The sequence below is a fragment of the Canis aureus genome, chromosome 32 (assembly GCF_053574225.1).
Source record: "Canis aureus isolate CA01 chromosome 32, VMU_Caureus_v.1.0, whole genome shotgun sequence".
NCBI classification, from domain to species: domain Eukaryota; kingdom Metazoa; phylum Chordata; class Mammalia; order Carnivora; family Canidae; genus Canis; species Canis aureus.
The window spans coordinates 12,422,006-12,439,387 of record NC_135642.1 but is presented as its reverse complement, the minus strand read 5'-3'; the positions used below and the strand labels follow the sequence as shown (position 1 = coordinate 12,439,387).

The following is a 17,382-nucleotide window of genomic DNA, read 5'->3' as shown; positions in this document are numbered from 1 at the left end:
GAGAAATCACCATGTGTTTTATTTTATTTTAATTTTTTAAAATTTATTTATGATAGGCACACAGTGAGAGAGAGAGAGAGAGAGAGAGAGAGAGAGAGAGGCAGAGACACAGGCAGAGGGAGAAGCAGGCTCCATGCACTGGGAGCCCGACATGGGATTCGATCCTGGGTCTCCAGGATCGCGCCCTGGGCCAAAGGCAGGCGCTAAACCGCTGCGCCACCCAGGTATCCACTATGTATGTTCTTTACTGTGCATCTCCCTCCTCCAGGATGTAAGCTCCATTTTGTTTACTGAATCACTAATGTGTTCCAAGAATCTAGAACAGTGCTAGTTGCATAGTAGGCGCTCCAGAAATACAGTATTTGTTGAAAGAATAAATGATGTAAGCTCATCCCATGTATAAGACTACACAGGAAAAAAAAAAAAAAAGACTACACAGGGCTAAGCATGTTGAGCCTCCAAAGATGAATCTGCAGTGAGTCTCACCCTCAGAGGGTCCATAGTCTGGCCTTGGATTTGGGACATGGAATTACTAACCACAATACAAGATTGAAACTTCAGGACAGAAAAAGAGCCAGGAATTTAGAGGAGGAGGAAGAGAAAGCTTTCAATCATGGAAGAACCATGGGAAGGCATGAGCATAGGAGTCAGAGATGGGAATTGAATGCTGAATTCCATCGGGGCACCTGGGTGGCTCAGTGGTTGAGCATCTGCCTTTGGCTCAGGTCCAGATCCTGGGGTCCTGGGACTGAGTCCTGTATCGGGCTCCCCACAGGGAGCCTGCTTCTCCCTCTGCCTATGTCTCTGCTTCTTTCTCTGTGTCTCTCATGAATAAATAAATACAATCTTTACAAAAAAGAAAAAAAAAAAGAATGCTGAATTGCAGTGCATGAGATGGCTTGTTATAAGCTCCTAACCCACAAATTAAGTGTAAAAAAAATTTTTTAAAGATTTTATTTACTTATTCATGAGAGACACAAAGAGAGGCAGAGACACAGGCAGAGGGAGAAGCAGGCTCCACGCAGGGAACCCAACACAGGACTCGATCCCAGGACTCAAGGACCATGCCCTGGGCTGAATGCAGGCTCCAAACCGCTGAGCCACCCAGGGATCCCCGGGGTAAAAATATTTATCTTAGTATGACTATAGGGGTCAAATAAAATAATGCCTGTACATAGCCTGTGGTGGATAGCACCTGATACTAAGTTCATGATGAACCAAGATCAATCCCTGGCTTCCTCTGGAGTGCCCCTCAAGGGGAGAGCATAAACCATGACCTATAATGGAATTAAGTCATTTAAATGATAGTTACCAGGACTGTGTAACAGCACAGACAACAGTTTGTGACCGACATCAAGTGAAAAAAGACAGATTGTCCCTGATTACAACAGGGTAAAAATAATTCAAAATCTACACAAAAATTAAATCCATTCTTGGGCTTGTCAGGTGGGAATGAGAATTGATTTACCTAAATCTGCTCCTCTGATCTTTACAATTCCACTTTCTTGGGTCACCATTTAATTTTTTTAAAAGATTTTATTTATTCATGAGAGACAGAGAGAGAGAGGCAGAGACACAGGTAGAGGGAGAAGCAGGTTCCAGGCAGGGAGCCTGATGTGGGACTTGATCCCGGCATTCCGGGATCATACCCTGAGCCAAAGGCAGATGCTCAATCACTGAGCCACTCAGACGTCCCCACTATTTAATTTTGATACCATTTCAAATGTACAGAAAAGTTGCATTATATGAGGAATTTCCAAATACCTTTTACCCAGATTCATCAAGTATTTGCATGTGTGGCTTTCTCACCCTCTGCATATACATAGGCATTTCCTAAAAATAAAGACATTCTCTCACATAACTGCAGAAGAGATTTCCTACTGTTTTTACAAATAAAGAGGCCAAGAGACGGTATCTTCCTTAGATCCTGGACTACATTCTCCCTAGGCTCAGGATACAAGACTCTTCTCTGCAGTCTTTGGGCTTCTCACATCTGAAAACACCAGCCAACTACCAGGTCAGTCATGCTGCCAGAGTGCACAGCCCCCTTCATAGGCCTGGGTGTGGTGTATTGTGCCCTCCCCACCAACTTCCAGACTGGGGGGTGCTGAGATGGCACCACCTTGAGGAACCTCCTGTTTGAGGATAAAAATCCTGAAGGTGTAGGGCCACAAAGGTTTTTGTGACCCTGGAAGTGTGTCCATGGGAGCTGAGCTTCCCTGGGAAACAAATGAACCCTCAAGGGAAAGACACTTAGCTGCCTGCTGGCTCCCCACTCTGAGTGTGCTGAAAAGATTTTTTTAAACCACAGAGTTCTGAGAGCCAATCAATAAGTGCTGGAGCCCAAAGGGGTTAAACAAGTCTGTCCTTGGAATCCGTAGGCTTAGAGCCATGGTAATACAGGGATTGTTTAAGGGGGTGATTTGTTTGGAGGAAGGAAGTCTATGCTGAGGGCCCTGGGTGGTGACTAGGGCAGCGGCCCGCTGGGAGGATGGAAAGGATAGAAGAGGTTTCTCATTAGCTCCTGGACAAGGACAAGGTTGCCACACATATGGTCCATTCATAACTACCCGCCATCACCTCCCTCCCCCGACCCTGCCCATCACCAGGCTAACAGTGCTCTCCACTCCTCCGTCTATCCTTCTGAGCTTCCAGAACCAGGGGGCACCTCTCTCCATACCTGTAGCCTCCACCTCATGCCCAGCCAGGACGAGTGTGGGCAGAACAGATCGCACATGCGGCCGCCCATGGAAAAGCACTGAGCACCATTCCAGACCACATAATTCATCTGGTTCTGGCCTTGAGACCAGGTCAGGACCCCAGTCCCCCCGGGTTAACAGTGTCCTTACCCTCACTGTTCTTTCCTTCACCGTCCGTTACCTGTTACTTTTATGATCTGGAGAAACCAGCCTCTTTGCGTGTCTCTCCTTCTGTAAATGAGATAATGACATTTATCTTAGAGGGTGGTGGTAAAGAAGAAAAGAGACCGTGGGCGTAAAAGAACACAATCTGAGCAAGTGTTAGTAATAGCTGAAGCTCACCCATGGGACCAGCCAGGGCTTGATCGCTCTCTCTTTATTTTTTTTTTTTTAAACTTTATTTTTTTATTATTTATGATAGTCACAGAGAGAGAGAGAGAGAGGCAGAGACATAGGTAGAGGAAGAAGCAGGCTCCATGCACCGGGAGCCCGACGTGGGATTCGATCCCGGGTCTCCAGGATCGCACCCTGGGCCAAAGGCAGGCGCTAAACCCGCTGCGCCACCCAGGGTTCCCGATCGCTCTCTCTTTAAAAAAAAAAAAAAATTATTGGGGATCCCTGGGTGGCTCAGTGGTTGAGCGCCTGCCTTCGGCCCAGGGCTGATCCTGGAGACCTGGGATCAAGTCCCACATCAGGCTCCCTGCATGGAGCTTGCTTCTCCCTCTGCCTGTGTCTCTGCCTCTCTCTCTCTCTCTCTCTTTCTCTCTCTCTCTCTCTCTCTCTGTGTCTCTCATGAATAAATAAATAAAATCTTAAAAAAATAAAAATAAATGTTTAAAAATTTTTATTTATTTGAGAGAGAAAAAGAGCACAAGTTTGGCGGTAGGGGTAGAAGGAGAGGGAGAAGCGGACTCCCTGCTGAGCAGGGAGCTCAACGTGGGGCTTGATCCCAGAATCCTGAGATCATGACCTGAGCCAAAGGCAGATGCTTAACCAACTGAGCCACCCAGGTGCCCAGAGCTTGACCTCTCTTAATTTGTAGCCTAGAGATGTCCTGTGCTGACGGTCATAAGCTGCTCAGTCAGTATTAATGGCTGAGGTTGATTCCTATTGACAAGGCTGTTGCCCATTTTCACCTATCAGCTTGATAATATTACCTAGAGACCACAAGGAGCAGAGCCCTCTCATACATAAGTGGTGGGAGAATAAATGGACACAATCTTGTTACCTGGGAATAACAATTAGAAATATTCAGCACATGGGGCACCTCGGAGGCTCAAGTGGTTGAGCATCTGCCTTTGGCTCAGATCGTGATCCCGGGATCCTGGGATCGAGTTCCATGTCAGGCTCCTTGCAGGGAAACTGCTTCTCCCTCTGTCTATGTCTCTGCCTCTCTCTGTGTGTCTCTCATGAATAAATAAAATCTTCTTTTAAAAAAAGAAATATTCAGCACATTGTCTTTAATTAAGTAATCTTCCCCATAGGGGTCTATCAGAAATATTCACAAATATGCACAAAGTAATTTGACAAAGGCATCCACTGTTGCATTATTTATAACAGAAAAGTATATGGAGGCAATCTGAATGTCTAAAATTAGGGAACTAGCTAAAGAAATTGCAGTTATGATGCTGCCATGCTATGGGGTACCTACCACGCAGCTGTCAAAAATAATGACAGATCTCAAAGCAATCTACAGATTCAACGCAATCTCTATCAAAATTCCAATGGTATTTTTCATGGAAATAGAATAAACAATCCTAAAGTTTGTATGGAACCACAAAAGACCCCAAATAGCCAAAGAATCTTGAGAAAGAACAAAGCTGGAAGCATCACACTTCCTGATTTTTAAACTATATTACAAAGTGATAGCAATCAAAACGTCTGGTATTGACATAAAAACAGACACACAGATCAGTGGAACAGAATAGAGAGCCCACAAATAAACCTATGCACATACAGTCAATTTATGACAAAGAAGCCAAGAATACACAATGGGGAAAGGATAGTCTCTTCAAAAAATGCTGTTGGGAAAACTGGACAGCCATATTCCAAAGAATGAAATTGGATCACTCTCTTACACCTATACCCAAAAATCAACTCAAAATGGATTAAAGACTTGGACATAAGAACTGAAACCATAAAACTCCTGGAAGAAAACATTGGCAGTAAGCTCCTTGACATCAATCTTGGTGATGATTTTTTGAATATGACACCAAAAGCAAAAGCAACAAAAGCAAAAATAGATAAGTGGGACTACATCAAAAAGGTCTCTACACAGCAAAGGAAACCACCCACAAAATAAAAGGCTACCTATGGAATGGGAGGAAATATTGGCAATCATATATATGATAAGGGATTAATATCCAAAATATATAAACAAATACAATTTAATAGCAAATAATAAACAATCTGATCATAAAATGGGCAGAGGAGCTGAATAGATATTTTTCCAAAGAAGACATACAAATGTCCACAGGTAAATGAAAAGTGAGCACCCAACAGGGAAACGCAAATCAAAACCAAAATAAGATATCTCACACCTATTAGAGCAGCTGTCATTCAAAAGATAAGAGATAACAAATGTGGGAGAGGATATGGAGCAAAGGGAACCCTCTTGTCCTGTTGGTGGGAATGCAAACTGGTGCAGCCACTATGGAAAGCAGTATGGAGTTTCCTCAAAAAATTAAAAATAGAATTACCCTATGATCCAACAATTCCATATCTGGGTGTATGTCCAAAGGAAACAGAATCACTATACCCCATTTTATTTTTTTAAAAAATATTTATTTATTTATGAGAGAAAGAGAGAGAGGGAAAGAATCCTGAAGCAAACTCCCTGAGAGTATAGATCCTGATGTGGAGCTTGATCCCAGGACCCTGAGATCATGACCTGAGCTGAAATCAAGAGTTGGATGCTTAACTGACTGAGCCACCCAGGTGCCCCTATGCCCCCATTTTCACTGCAATGTTATTTACTATAGCCAAGACAAAGAAATAACCTAAATGTCCATCAACAGATGAATGGATAAAAAAACGGTGGTATTTATATATACAGTGGAATATACAGTGGAATATTAATCACAAAAAAGAAGGAAATCTTGCCATTTACATGGACCGACCTTGAGGGTGTTATGCTAAGTGAAATAAGTCAGAAAGAAAGACAAAAACTGGATCATCTCACTTATATGTGGAATCTAAAAAAAACAAACTCATAGAAATAGAGAACAGATTGGTGGTTGCCAGAGCCAGTGGGTAGGGAGTGGGGGAAATGGGGAAAGGGGATCAAACAATACAAATGTCCAGTTATATTATAATTATGTTGTGGAGATATAAGGTACAGCATGGTGACTACAGTTAACAATACTGTGTTGTAAAAAAAACAAACAATACTGTGTTGTATATTTGAAAGTTGTTAAGAGAGTAGATCTTGAAAGTTCCTATCACAAGAGGCCCCTGGCTGGCTCTGGCAGTGGAACATGTGTCTCTTGATCTCAGTGTCATGAGTTCAAGCCTCACATTGGGCATGGAGCTTACTTAAAAAAAAGTTTTAACAATGTGAGGTGATGGATGTTAACTAAACTTAACATGGTAATCATTTTACAATGTATACTTATATCAAATCATTATGTTGTATACCTTAAACATAATACCATGTTATATATCAATTATATCTCAATAAAATGGGAAAAAATAGAATTCCAGTCTTGCTCCTGCTTAAAACCCTACGTTGACTTCTATGGCTCTCTGTGTGTCCTCCAATGCCTTAGGCACTCGTTTTCTACGTTACTTCTCCAGCCCTATCTCGCCCCCCACACGCTGTCTCCCAAACCCAACAAATTCCTTTTAGTATCAGCTATTGCAAATATGTAGATAAAAAATAGTTGTGCTAATCTAATTCTTTTTACAGATCCATAGTAGAAAGTAAGACTGAAAAATATTTTAACCCACAAGGGAGAAAGATTCTATGACTTAAATTCATAACCCTGCTTTTGCCTAATTCCCCAACCTTAGGAAATCTGTTCATTGCATCCCACCCAATAATGGTGATAAAAATAGCTAGAAGTACATCGATCAATTCTGTATTTATCAGAGCATAAAATGCATTAAAGTGCTAAGTGTGCTAAAGTTTTACAATGATGAAAAAAATAATGACAGATCATTATGTATTGACATGGAAAGATTTTATGCTTTTAAGCAAAAACTGCCAGTTGCAGAATTATTTTCAGTGATCTAAAAGTGTCTAGCATATAGTAGATAATCAACAAATACTTGTTGAATTGAAAGAATATTATCCCAGTCTGTTTAACAGAAAAAATATCACCACCCCAACACACACTCATAAACAGGTCCATATATTTTCATATGCCTAAAAAAAGTTGTGGAAGGTCAGTCAACTGTGTTTATCCCTGGGTTTGAGCAGCTTTAACTTTCCTCGGCTCTGGTCTACAGAGCCCACATCACGTGAGGTGAGGTTGCAGTGGGCAGCCCATGCATTTACCAGGCAGCTCACAGGACTTTCTGTTGTAGGGGATCTTCAGTTCTGCTCTCCTGGTGGGAAAGAACAGGAAAGCCCAACCACTCCCAACCGCTACTCATGGTAGTGGTTCTGCATAGTTCTAACCTACAGAGTCAGGGGAAAAAAGGCTAAGGACAAGATGTGCAATTATTTAGGACACTGTTTTATTTATACCTAAGGAGAGACACCAGAGTATGAGCCCCCAAGGGCCTGGACATTCTGGGTGGGTGGCTTCTAAGGTTTGGAGAACCCATGTCCTGAGCAGGGGGTCATGCTTCATGCTCCAGCAGCTGAATCTGGAAAGTCCCAGGTCTCTATGCTCAAAGTTTAAGGGAAAAACAAGGAGTCAAGCAGAGTCAGCCTGGATGACCATGTGAAGCCTCACTGGCCCCGGGTGAGGTCAGAGGAACACTTGAGTGTGTGTAAGAGGTCACTTAAAGGCAGGAGGGTCAGGGGCGCCTGGGTGGTTCAGTCCGTTAAGCATCTGCTTTCGGTTCAGATCATGATCCCAGGGTCCTGGGATTGAGCTCAGCTCAGGGCTCCCTGCATAGTGGGGAGCCTGCTTCTCCCTCTACTACTCCCCCTGCTTGTGCTCTCTCTCAGTCAAATAAATAAAGAACTTAAAAAAAAAAAAAAAAAGAAGAAGCAGGGTCAGTTACAGGGCCTGAAAAGGATGGATGGGGGCCTCCCTGCAATTTTGGAAATGAGTACAGAACAGTATGGTGGCTTTGGAATATTCAGGAGGAATTCTTCTAAATTTAGAAGACATAATGTAGTTCAGGAGACTTTTAGAGAAAGGGTCACAATTCATCTCTTATTTGGCAGGATAAGGTTTGCCTTAGTCTGTTCAGGCTGTTTTAACAAATTACAATAGACTGTGTGGCTTAAACAACAGGTATCTCTCTCAGTTTGGGAGGCTGGGCAGTCGAAGGTCAGGTTGCCAGTACAGCTAAGTTCTTGGTGAGGGTCCTATTCCTGGTTTGCAGAAAGTTACCTTCTTGCCAGGTCCTCCCCTGGTGGTGGTGGTTGGGGGAGGGACAGTGAGCACACTCTGGTCTCTGTCTCTTTTCAAAGGCACTAATTCCCTTATGGAGGTCTCCACCTTCATGGCCTCATCTAAATCTAATTGCTTCCCAAAGGCTCCACTTCCAAATACCATCCCATTGTGGAGTTAGGACTTCAACATATGAATTTGAGGGGATACACAAATATCCAGTCCATAACAAGGTTTCTGTGACTGCCGTGCAGCTCTCTTGACTGCTTCCAAAATCTCAGGCCAGTCAAAGCAAAAAGCATCTTGGGCCACAGGTAAGGGTTAAGAGGGTAAGGTCAACTCCAATTCCATCCAGGCACTCAGAGGCAAGGCAGATCCTAATGGCTTCCCCACCATGATCCAAGGGATCAGAGCCCTCAGGAGGTGACTGTAAGCAAGCCAAGACCCTGGTAGGGGACAGCCAGAGCAACTTCTCAGGCTTTTAGGTCAGGATTGGAAGGAGGCTGGAAACCTGGAAGCCCAGGGGATCTCTGACTTACAAGCCAAGACTTAATTTATAAAGCCCATCAAAGCTGTACTTGCATATATGTTATCACATCTGATCCTCATAACAGTACAAAGAGAGGCATGTATTAAATTATTGATCATAAGTCTTTATGGTCTTGATGAAGTCTTTATAAGTTTTTAATGAAAACCCATTTCTAATATTCATTATGATAACCAGTGAAGTGCCTGATGCAGATAAGATATAGAGATACCTGAAGCTCTTGTGATAGCCAACTATAGAGTGTAGGCTTATTTTTTAACCAACTTCATTGAGGTATGATTTACATATAATGCGATGTATCCATTTCAAGTATATTAATTTTAATGTACATCAAGTACATTAAAAGCAGCTTGATGAGCTTTTCCAAAGGTAATACACACATATAACGACCACTCCACTGAAGATGGAACATTTCTATCACCTCAGAAAGTTCCTTTAAGCCTTTTTGCATTTGGTCTTCCCTCCCCTTTTGTCCCCAGGAGACCAATGATCTGCAGTAATGATAGCATAGTTTTGATTGTTCCAGAATTTCATATAAATGAAATCATCCAGTATGTTTTCTTTTGTGTCTGGCTTCTTTCACTCAGTGTAATATTTTTAAGATTCATATATGTTGTGTGTATTAGCAATTTGTTCCTTTAAATTATTGACTTGTCAGGATGCCTGGGTGGCTCAGGGGTTGAGCATCTGCCTTTGGCTCAGGGTGTGATCCCAGAGTCCCAGGATCGAGTCCCACATCTGGATTCCTGCATGGAGCCTGCTTCTCCCTCTGTCTGTGTCTCTGCCTCTCTCTCTATGTCTCTCATGAATAAATAAATAAAATCTTTAAAAAAATAAATAATTGAGTTGTCTTCAATAGTATTGAATATGCCACAATTTATTTACTCATTCTCTGGTCAATGGAAATTGGGTTGTATCTGATTTGTGCTTATTGCAAATATAACTGCTATAAACATTCATGTACAAATATTTCTGTGGATACATATTTTCATTTCTCTTGGGTATAGAACTACTGATCTGGGGAGATTGGCTCAGTCGGAGAAGCATGAAAGTCTTGATCTTGAGACTGTGATTTCATTCCCATGTTCAGTGTAGAGATTACTTAAAATTTTTTTAGAAAGGAAAGAAGGAAAGACTGATCTGTTTTCCAAAATTGTACCATTTAATACTACTACCAGCAGTGAAAGAGAGTTCTAAGTGATTCATATCTTCACCAGTACTTGATATTGTCAGTCTTTTAAGTTTTAGCCATGCTGGTGGGTGCGTATGTTATCATGGTCTTAATTTGCATGTTGGCTAATGCTGAATAATGATATTGAACATATCTGCATTTGTTTATTAGAAACTTTTATATATCTTCTTTTTTGAAGATTTATTTATTTGAGAGAGAGAGAGAGACAGAAAGCATCAGCAGGAGGAGGAGCACAGAGAGAGGGACAAACAGGCTCCCTGTTTAGTCCTGCATGGGGCTTGATGCCTGAGATCATGACCTGAGCTGAAGTCAGATGCTTAACCAACTGAGCCACCCAGGCGCCCTGTACACCTTCTTTAATGAAGTGTCTATTCAAATCTTTTGGTTTTTTTATTATTTATTATTTATGATAGTCACACAGAGAGAGAGAGAGAGAGAGAGAGGCAGAGACATAGGCAGAGGGAGAAGCAGGCTCCATGCACCGGGAGCCCAATGTGGGATTCGATCCCGGGTCTCCAGGATCGCGCCCTGGGCCAAAGGCAGGCGCAAAGCCACTGTGCCACCCAGGGATCCCCTTTTGTCTTTTTTCAAAAAGATTTATTTATTTATTCATGAGAGACACACGGAGAGAGAGAGAGAAAGAGAGGCAGAGACAGGCAGAGGGAGAAGCAGGCTCTCTGTAGGAGCCAGATGCGGGACTTGATCCCGGACCCCTAAGCCAAAGGCAGCTGCCCAACCGCTGAGCCACCCAGGTGTCTCAAATCTTTTGTCTTTTATATTGTATTTTTAAAAATTCACTTAACCATTTTTACTGAAATGACTAAGGTAATAATCTTTGTTTCCTTTTTTACAAGAAGAGCAAGTCCAGAGGAGAAGTTTTGCCCAAGCTTTCTTAAAGTAGAAAACCAGCAGTTTGTTATAAGTAACCCTAAATTATTCTACCCAACTGTTCCACACAGGCAGAGCCTGTTATCCTCAAGCTGTGCCAAATGACACCCATCTGCTTAGTAGGCTTTATTCAAGGTACCTAAATGTTTGAAACTGATCTAGAATCATCTGATATTTTAGCTTCTTGCTTAGTAAAAATAAAAAATCAGACATGCACTTAATTAATAGAAGACATCCTATGTTCATGGATCAGAAGATTTAATATAGTTAAGATGCCAATACTCCTCAAATTAATCTACAGATTCAACATAACCAACATCAAAATTCTAGCTGGAATTTTTAAAGAAATTGACAGTCTGATTCTAAGATTCATATGGAAATTCCAGGGACTCAGTGTTGTCAAAACAATCTTGAAAAATAACAAAGTTGGAAGACTCATGTTTTATGATTTCAAAACTTACTATAACTTCATAGTAATCAAGACAAGGTGGTACTGGCATAAGGATAGATAGACATAGAGCAATAGATAGAACCAAGAGTCCAGAAATAAACCTTTACAATTATGATCAGTTGGTTTTCAACAAGGGTGCTAAGACAATTCAATGGAGGGAAGAACAGTCTTTTCAATAAACGGTGTTGGGACAACTGGAAATCCAGTTTTAAAAGAATGAAGTAGACTCCTACTTCACACCTTTTAAACACCATATATTTCTTGTAAGAAATACAGGAATAAAATATAGGCATAAATCTCTGTGACCTTGGAGTGGAGAAAACACAACAGAAGAAAACAATAGATAAACTGAACTTCACCAAAATTACAAACTTCTAAAAAAAAAAAATTACAAACTTCTGTGCTTCAAAGAACACCATCAGGAAAGTTAAAAAACAACAGAATGACATAAAATATTTGCAAATCAGGTGTCTGACAAGGGGCATGTATCTAGGATATATAAAGAACCCTTAACAATCCAGTATTAAAATGACAAATAGGGGGCAGCCCCGGTGGCTTAACAGTTTAGCGCTGCCTTCGGCCCAGGGTGTGATCCTGGGGGCCCAGGATCAAGTCCCACGTCCCACGTCAGTATCCCTGTGTGGAGCCTGCTTCTCCCTTGGCCTGTGTCACTGCCCCTCTCCCGCCCCTATCTTAAATAAATAAATAAATAAATAAATAAATAAATAAATAAAATGACAAATAGGGCAGCCCGGGTGGCTCAGCTGTGTAGTGCCGCCTTGGGCCCAGGGTGTGATTCTGGAAACCTGGGATCAAGTCCTGCATCAGGCTCCCTGCATAGAGCCTGCTTCTCCCTCTGCCTGTGTCTCTGCCTCTCTCTCTGTGTGTCTCTCATGAATAAATGAATAAAATATTTTAAAATAAGTAAATAAAATGACAAATAATCCCACTAAAGAATGAGCAAAAGATCTGAATAGCCAAAGAAGATATGCAAATGGCCCCTAGCCATCACAGAAATGCCAATCAAACCACAAAGAGATAACGGCTTCACCCCTAGTAGGATGATTATGACCAAAAAGAGATATAACAATAAGTGTTTGGCTATTCATAATAGTCAAAAAATGGAAACAACCCAAATATTCATCATTTGATGGCCAAATCCATATAATGGAATATTATTTGCCAATAAAAAGGACTTAATTACTGGTACATGTGACAACATGGATGAATCCTGAATCTTGCCAAATCAGTCACTAAAGAGCATATGTTGTATGATTCCATTTAAATGAAATGTCTGGAACAGGCAAATATATAGAGACAGCAAGCTAGTGCTTGCTGAGGTCTTGAGGAAGGAATGTGGGGGGAAATGGAGAGTGAGTGTTAATGGACACAGCAGCATAATGACTGCTAAAATTGATCGTGGGGATGATTGCAGAACTCTGAATATACTAAAAACATTAATTTTTATACTTTAAGCAACTAGATGAATTATTTTAAAACATGCCAATGTCCACTTTTATAAATTATTAAACATTTTCTTAATTGAGAAACAATTTTATAAGCCCAGAGAGCATAACACAAAATGATACCATTATTCAATACACCTCATATTGGTTATTTGCTGAAATTATATCTGTATAATGCATTGTATAGTAAGGATTTCCAATATGATGAACAATGTGTGGACTGAAAAGCAGAAGAAAATATGCAGAGAATTGGGTATGAAGTAAATATTATGTTTTCTTCAACATTCTATCCATATTGTTGTTTTGAAATAAAAGAACATGTTCTAAATATTAACATACACACACACAAACAAGAAAAATGACACAATCAGTAAAACATGCAGAATACATTCTTAACACATTCTCTCTCTCTCTCTCTCTCTCTCTCTCTCTCTCTCTCTCTCTCTCAATCTGGCGGCCCTGCCACATCTAGAAACTAGACAACTGCAGGGAAAGCTTCCCCAACCCTGTATCCCCAGGGAAAGGAAACTTTCCAGACTTGCCATCTCCGCAGCTGGCATTATTTGCACCCCCTAGCCCAGGTGCAGAGAGGGGAGGAGCCCTCCTACACACCAGGTTGTCTTTCTTTTTTCAGGGGCGCTCCTGTGTTTTCAGGATAAGGGTGGGGTACGGTGTGGGGTGGCTTTGGACACGGGGGGTGGGGTGCAGCCCAGGGTGCTCTGCGGAAGGAGGCGCCCTCAGCGAGCAGCACTGCCACCTTGTGGCCGGGGATGGTCCCACCTCTGGCTCCAGGGACACCCCCCACCCCACCCCAACTGGGGCTCCTTCATACTAAGCAGAAGAAAACATTCAGTAATTCACTAACATTTTTTCAAACATCATTTTGATCATTCTTTCTTAACATAAAAGTAATTCATGCTCGCTTTATAAATTTTAGAAAGTTGAAATAAGAGCGAATAAAAACTGTTCATCCAGGGGGGGGATCCCTGGGTGGCGCAGCAGGTTAGCACCTGCCTTTGGCCCAGGGTGTGATCCTGGAGACCCGGGATCGAGTCCCACATCGGGCTTTCGGTGCATGGAGCCTGCTTCTCCTTCTGCCTGTGTCTCTGCCTCTCTCTCTCTCTCTGTGACTATCATAAATAAAAATTTTTAAAAAACTGTCCATCCAACTGGACATATATAACCAAGCACTTGGATGTATACTTTTCCAGTCTTTAAAAAAAACAAGCAAACAAAAGTAGAATTACACAGTACATAGCCTTTTTTTTTTCATAAGCCAAATACATTGTACCAATATCTTTTCACTTGTTAAATATTGTTCTGCAATTTTTATGTAAGGAAAAATAATAGGTCACCCAGCCTCAACAATTGTGAACAAATGGTTGATCTCACATTTTTGATGCCTGTTCCATATTCCTTTCTTTAGGTGATTGGGCCATAGTTCATTTAACCAACAATAAAGAGTTGAGAATTTAAATTATACACAACTTCTTCATTGATGTAATATTACACTGGGATGAACAACTCTGTTGCTGAATCTTTACAGAGTACATGATTATTTTCTTAGGTAAATACTCAAATCAAAGTTGATATGAAGTTTGTAAGGTGTCTCATTTATTACCCAGATACTTTCCAGAAAGGCTAAATTAGGAGCCTTTTCAAATATAAAAAGAATTGAGGAACTTCTCCACATATAACAGTGAGGAGAAAACTCACAGTAATAAAAAAATACTGTAAATCCAATAACACTTTTTAAAAAGACTTATTCATTTTAGAGAGAGAGCAAGTGCATGTGTGCGTGGAGGTAGGGGAAGAGACAGAGGGAGAGGGAGACAAGCAGACTCACCGTTGAGCGTGGAGTCTCCTATGGGGCTCGATCCCAGGAGCCTGAGATCATCACCAAAGTCAAGAATCAGACCCTCAACCACATCTGATTTTTAGGCGCCCTAAAAATACAGCAACAGTTTAAAGGGAGTTCTATTTTTATTAATCACGACTACACGTATATATTTTATCTTCAAATTTTTGATTCTCAAAAATCCAAAACCAGAGAAAAATGGAACGAATAGTAGTATGAGCATCCCTATACTCTTTAGCAAGCTTCAACAATTTTTAACATTTTACCACTTTGCTCTTTCTCTCTGTATATACATGAATGAATTTTTGCTGAGCCTTTTGTTTTTAAGTTTTATTTGAGTTGAGCTACACCCAACATGAGGCTTGAACCCACAACTGTGAGATCTAGAATCACATGTTCTTCTGACCGAGCCAGCCAGGCACCCCTTGCTAAAGCTTCTGAAAGTAAATTGCCAACATTATGCCACTTCACCTCTAAATACATTAGCATTCATCTTCTAAAATAAGGGCATTCCCTTATAAAACTACAAAGCCATTATCATGCCTTAGAAAACCAACAAGAATTCCATAGTATCATCTAATATTGGTCTATATGAAAATTTCTTCAATTGTCCCCAATTACAGGTTTTTTAAAAATCAGATTCAATCAAATCTCATGAACTGTTGCACCATTTATTCCAGGTTAGTCACTCCTTTCTTTTCCCAAGACATCATCCTTTTGAAGACTGCACACTGGCTTTCTTACAGAATGTTCCACATTCTGGATTTAGTGATTGTTTCCTCATTGTGTTATTCAGCTTGCTCCTCTGTTCCCTGTGTTTGCAGCAAGTTTGCTGCAAATCCAAACTTAGGTTCAGAGGCCTTCCATAAAAGAGGTATACCATACTTGATTGTATTATTTATTGATCCTGATTGTAAACCATCCTTTCCTCTGATGTACACGGCTTATAGAGTACTCAAATATTTATTAGATAAATGACTAATTTGCTTGCATCCCTGTGCAGTGATTTTTAAGAGCCACCGTATGGATCGCTGCTGATTTGAAGATATTTTCAACAGGCAAGAGCAAATGAGGGAAAGGGAAATAGTGGCTATGGAATGAGTTTTCCAAAAAGCTGATTTAATTTCATTTAAAAGACTTGCTAATTCACCTGACAAATTACTTACCAATTCCAAGGGGAAAATAGTAATTTAACAGTAGGGAGACACAGTTGCCACCATTCTCACCAAGTGATCAAAATTAACATTTCTCAAAATAGGACAAACCAATGTCATGTGCCTCTTGATGTGATATACTGAGAAAGGACACATCACTTCTGTGATATTCTTGGCAAAAATGCATCGCCTGAATACAATCATGAGGAAACAGCCAAACTCCAACTGAGGACATTCTACATAATAACTGGCCTGTACTTAAAAAAAGAAAAAGTCAATGTCATGAAAGACAAAGGCTGACAAATTGTTCCAGATTGAAGGAGACTAAAGAGACATGACAGCTAAACGCAATATGTGATCCTGGATGGGATCCTGGATCAGAAAAAATAGCTATTAGGAGGAGGGGAAGAGGGAGGAGAAGAGAGAGGAAGAGAGGGAAAAGAAAGGAGTTGGGGAGGAGGAGGGAGTTGCAGCAGTGGGGGGAGGGGACATTATTGGCAAAATAACCTGGCAAAATCTGAAGAAGGTACATAGATCAGATTAGAGCATTGTATCAAAGATGTTAAATTTCCGGGGATCCCTGGGTGGCTCAGTGGTTTAGCGCCTGCCTTTGGCTGAAGGCATGATCCTGGAGTCCCGGGATCTAGTCCCACATCCAGCTCCCTGTATGGAGCCTGCTTCTCCCTCTGCCTGTGTCTCTGCCTCTCTCTCTCTCTCTCATAAATAAATAAAATCTTTAAAAAAAAAAAGATGTTAAATTTCCCAATTTTGATAATAGTACTACTCTATTTCAGGGTTAAGAGGTGCCATGTCTACAACTTACTTTCAAATGGTTTAGGTAATGAATTCTTTCCCTGTGTGTGTGTGTGTGTGTGTGTGTGTGTAAAGAGAGAGAGCGAAAGAGAGAGAACAATAAACCAAATATGGCAAAATGTTAGTACTTCGTAAATCTGAGGGAAGGGTATATGAGAGTTCATTGTACTATTCTTGCAATTTCTCTGTAAGTTTGCAATCACTTCAAAACAAAAACTTCTTAAAAAGCAAAATCTGTTAGTAAGGCATCAATGTCATTCCCATATTATTGGAATTAAAATTCATTTATAAATGAAATGATGGTGATAGTAGATGGTACTTACTGTCAATGAACTTGGCAAAGTAAAAAGTTAGCAAGCCCCTGTTGAACCCTATTTATCAGTGCTTTTTCCTGGTGCAAAAAAAATCTGGGAAAATGAGAAACACTATTTTAGTGTGTATCCCTGAAAGGATGGACTCCTATTCTCATCTGGATGCAGGACACAGTGTGTCCTCAGTAATGGGCCAAGAATAGTTTTTGATGGCCTTATGGGGCATGAGGGACCTGCATGCACATATCTTCTTGGGCACTCATCCACAGCACACATCCTGAGTACACCTGGAAAGGGGATTCCATCCTCTCTTGGCATGTGACTGGCTGTCTGGTCTAGGTGTGCTGGGGTACACCAGGGCTGATCATAGGGACTGAGTAAACATCACTGTCTTTTACTGGAGACTGTGACAACAGAAAACTATGGAAAGTGATATAGGTGGGCTCTTAATTAAGCCCTTGGCTACATGGGTCTTGAGTCATGATGGAAGGGG

The 17,382-nt window shown here is 41.1% G+C and overlaps 1 long non-coding RNA gene across 1 annotated transcript in view; it reads right to left on the bottom strand.

Annotated features, from left to right (window-relative positions):
- Positions 1-212: 212 nt before the first annotated feature.
- The window catches only part of LOC144303014 (uncharacterized), a 28,414-nt gene continuing 11,244 nt past the window's right edge, over positions 213-17,382 (bottom strand). The window contains exons 2-3 of the long non-coding RNA XR_013370062.1: positions 14,600-14,699; positions 213-2,930 (exon numbers count right to left, since the gene is read on the bottom strand). This is a non-coding gene — a long non-coding RNA (uncharacterized LOC144303014). The remainder of the gene's footprint in view (positions 2,931-14,599; positions 14,700-17,382) is intronic.